Raw genomic sequence first — 4,884 nt, 5'->3', positions numbered from 1 at the left:
GTTTGATTGACTGGGGTTTTAATTAGTCAGTGGCGAAGTCTTGTTGTATGTTCTCCTTGAAGATAATATACAGTTGTTTCTGTGTGGACAGCCTATGGGAAGYGTTTGTAAAGTATAAATATTTGGGTTTATGGTTCAATGAGAGATATACATGGAAAGATCATGTCATAAATGTTGTAAATCTTGTGAATCTTATGCGCTCGGGTCTCTGTTTATGAATGGGGTGCTGACAGACAATCGTTGATGGATATTTTTAGAGCTCTGGAATAGTGGCTTGGCTTCAGAAGCTGGACAGAACCCAGTATATAGCTTTAAGGATATGTACTGGTGCATTTAAATCAACATCTGTATGTGTCTTACTAGTGGAGGCAGGTGAGATGCCTTTGGATATACGGTGTAAAAAATTATCATTAGCTTATTGGATTGAAAGGCTGTGAGGTTGAGCATCCAACTGCTACTGTTCTAGATGATTTTGGGAATATACTAGTAAACAAGGTCTTGGCTGGACAGTTGGAAAGGCTTGATGATGAGAGTGGTTTGAGAGAGTTGGTTGGCCTTTCTGTGGTGATAGGGGATGTTCCTCCATGGTTACTCCCAGATCCTGTTGTTGATCTAACCTTGGTAGACAAAAGGAAAGATTGATCAGAAGTCAGTGGTGAAGGGAAACTGGTTGACAATTACATTGGTAGAAGTTACTATGCTTTTTTTTAACCTCTTTTCCCAGATGGATCCAAGGACCCAGATAGTGGAGCACAGGAGCAGGTGTTTATGTAACGGATGTGAAATGGCTAGCTAGTTAGCGGGTACGCGCTAGTAGCATTTCAATCAGTTACGTCACTTGCTCTGAAACCTAGAAGTAGTGTTGCCCCTTGCTCTGCAAGGGCCGCGGCTTTTGTGGAGCGATGGGTAACGACGCTTCGTGGGTGTCAGTTGTTGATGTGTGGTTCGCGCCCGTGTCGGGGCGAGGGGACGGTTTAAAGTTATACTGTTACATTTACCTTCCTGAATTTGATGTGCAGATATGTAGAAGACTAACAGATGAACTGTCAGTTCCCTCAGTTGAACTGTTGGTMATAATAGTTGCCCTCCAGTGGGTGGAGGACGTACAACCTGTTAGAATTATAGTATGCTCAGATTCTCTGTCTGTATTGAATAATTTATCATTTGGTAAATCTAATAGGAGTGACCTACTATTGGAGGTATCAATGTTATTATGGAGAATTGAGAGACTGAGTGTAGTAGTGAGATATTATACGTTTTATTTACATTTTTTTCTCAGAAGTATTGAGTTAGGTAGGAGGATTTATAAATGTTGTAAACCATGATTGATCATACAATCCAACACAGTAGGTGGCGGTATGCACCTTTAACGTTGGTTTCCTGGACCGCCATTATTATCATAGAAGAAGAAGAAGAAGGGAGGCGTGACAACAACTAGCTAACGTTAATTACCTAGCCAGTAGTTTCGCTTTGCCATATCTCCAAAATTGTTGTTGTTAGCTAGCTAGCTAACGGCGTAGGCTGATATTGTCTTTCATTCCTGACAGAAGGCTACAGAAGTAACGGAATAAAATAGCGACCAAAATAAAMTATTCGAAAATCGTAACAGTTTATGAGGAAAGGTTAGCAGACTTAGAATTTTGTTTAACAATATGAAAAAAAGGAATACAAATAATATTATAACATTGACATTATTGTTAACAGCGTTTAAAAGTTATGATTACTAGATAGTTATCATGGTAACAACAGTACTACAAAACAGTTCATAATACTACTATTAATAATAGTAATAACAATATTCATAATTTTATTATAATTATAATAATCAACTTTAGATATATATTTTTTTTAATCCCATTGTTAATTAGTCCATTTGTATTGCACGATTTTCAGTATGTTTTTCATTATGGACATCCTGCACCATAGTACACAATTTCCCATATATTATGTCATTGTCAAAAAAGGGGTCTATTCTACTCAGGAACACCTCTAGTATCCAAATCCACACTGTACAACCCAAGGAGACATGGCTGCTCATTTTGGCGGCCCTTATAGAGTGGCCCATCGATTTAAATCCAATCGTGTTTTTCTTCATATTGGACATACATATTGCGCTGTACAAAATTATCTGTATGTTGTGTRACAGTTCAAGGGCGGATCCATTCCATCTCGGGAGAACTTCTCTGAGTGTAAATTCTGGATTTGAAAACGACAAGTGTCATTTTGTATGGCGCAATAAACGCTAGGAGTACACACACAAAACATATTGTTTACCATTTAGGCTTGAAAAAACGAATAAATTACATATCTTATAAAACATACTTTAAATTATTCTTTGTATGATAATTAGTATAAAATATATCGATAATTGTGAACATTTTCCATCATTTTCGCTGTAATTATTCATTTTTCAAAGTATACAGGAGGGACTTTCATTCTGAAGGATTCCAAAAATCCGTGATCGAGAAGTATTGAGGTAAATTTGCATGATTCACACCGGTCTCGCTACCTGCATGTGCGCTCCATCAGAAAGTGTAGCCAAATTGACGATGATATCTTTGCAAAACAGATGCATTATTTAAACACTACATCAAAAATTCATCCGCAAGATGGATTTCGATTGACGCTAACATATTATAACTGAAGCCTCCGTTGATGTTTGACATATTTTACTTGTCGAGCGAGAATGAAGTGCGATTACAAAAACACGTGCCCAGCGGATGTAAATCTGAGATGAAAGGTTCGTGAACAAATTGTGTGAAATATCTGTAGCGATTGCAAATCAAGGAAAAACGATTTATAATTCACGACGACACAATAGATGATACATGTATTTATCTAATCTAACTGTTCTAATTAAATATTTACTCATGTGTTTTTGACATTCTTTATCCAGTTGCGATTTCCCCATCCCCTTAAACGGAAGTGTGACAAAGCAGCCACCAGGTGGTACCAATGAGACGTTGTCATGGTTGCAGCACCTACCTGTTTCATAAACCCTTCTTAAAACCGCTGTATATTTATAGTGTGTATTATAATTTGTCCTTTTTGTTTTGTTTTATGAATTGCCAGTGCCTGTCAATGTAGGCTATCATATGTGAAATACACAAATTGAGTTTTTATTATATAAATATATATTTATTGAAACAGAAATAGCTGATAATAATCTGTCACGTTCCTGACCTGTTTTTCCCTTGTTTTTGTATTGATTTAGTATGGTCAGGGCGTGAGTTGGGTGGGTTGTCGATGTGTGATATTTTGTTGGGGTTTWTGTGTGTTCGGCCTGGTATGATTCTCAATCAGAGGCAGCTGTCAATCGTTGTCCCTGATTGAGAATCATACTWAGGCAGCCGGGGTTTCACGTGTGTTTTGTGGGTGTTTGTCTTTCGTGTCAGTATTCGTGCCACACGGGACTGTTTTCYGGTTGGATTCTATTTGTTAATTTGTTTCATTGTAGTGTTCAGTTAATTTTATAATAAATTATGGACACTTTCCACTCTGCGTCTTGGTCTGATCCCTACACCTCCTCTTCAGACGAAGAGGAGGAAATCTGCCGTTACATAATCAGATATGGTTTTCCATAACAGCACAGAGGGTAGCCTATAATGAGCTTTGATGTCACTACTTCACTTTACATACAGTAGCCAGGCATTATACGACTATAACAATATTTCAAGTAAAGCCCATATGTGACTGATCACCTCTTTCTGGGCGTTTGTCGCATCACTGTATCTCCTGTCTAACATCTATATCTCTGGATGKCTTCCAAATGGCACCTTATTCCCTATATATAGTGCACTACTTCTGACCAGAGCCATGTGGGCCCAGTACACTATAATAGGGAATAGGGTGCCATAGGGCTTTGGTCTAAAGTAGTGCACTATACAGGGAATAGGGTGCCATAGGGCTTTGGTCTAAAGTAGTGCACTATAACAGGGAATAGGGTGCCATAGGGCTTTGGTCTAAAGTAGTGCACTATACAGGGAATAGGGTGCCATAGGGCTCTGGTCTAAAGTAGTGCACTATACAGGGAATAGGGTGCCATAGGGCTCTGGTCTAAAGTAGTGCACTATATAGGGAATAAGGGTGCCATAGGCCTGATCTGCTTGCCTGGAAAGAAGCCACTTACAATTAAACAAACAACTGCTGGGCTGGCCGGCCTGCTGTCAACACCATGTCTGTGTGTGTCTGGTGGTGAACTGAACTGTGAAACAAATGTGACGAAAGAACATGTCTGGAAAACCCTGATAACTGACTTCACTAGAACACAGTGTGTGTAACTGTTTCTACAAAAACAGAGTAAAAAACGTCTGTTTTCTCATTTCAGCTTGAGCATCATTGTGTATCTACAATGCAAACAACCAGTCATATGAATCCATTGTTTTTAGTAGAAAAGCTATTTTGATCAAGACCCAACTTTTTTCACTAGTTTTTTTTTTTTTTTTTTTTTTTTTTTTTTTTTTTTTTTTTTTTTTTTTTGAGCCATAGACATCCATCTGATGTTAGAGAGGTCTCTACACTAAACAAATAATTAATATACTTATACTGTGTTCCCTCGATGTAATAAGGTGTTATAGTGATAGCTACTGTGTTCCAGCACTGTTTTAGTGTTTAGTGATAGTAGCTGTGTTCCTCACTGTTATAGTGTTAGTAGCTGTGTTCCCTCACTGTTATAGTGTTATAGTGATAGTAGCTGTGTTCCGCGTCACTGTTATAGTGTTATAGAGTGATTAGAGCTGTGTTTCCCTCACTGTTATGTGATAGTCGCTGTGTTCCCTATCACTGTTATAGTGATAGTAGCCTGTGTTCCCTCAACTGTGTTATAGAGGTTTATAAGTGGATAGTAGCTGTGTTCGCCTCACTGTTATAGGTTATATAGTGATA

This window comes from Salvelinus sp. IW2-2015, linkage group LG8 (assembly GCF_002910315.2).
Source record: "Salvelinus sp. IW2-2015 linkage group LG8, ASM291031v2, whole genome shotgun sequence".
Taxonomy (NCBI): Eukaryota; Metazoa; Chordata; class Actinopteri; order Salmoniformes; family Salmonidae; genus Salvelinus; species Salvelinus sp. IW2-2015.
Note: the sequence above shows the minus strand (reverse complement) of the source record.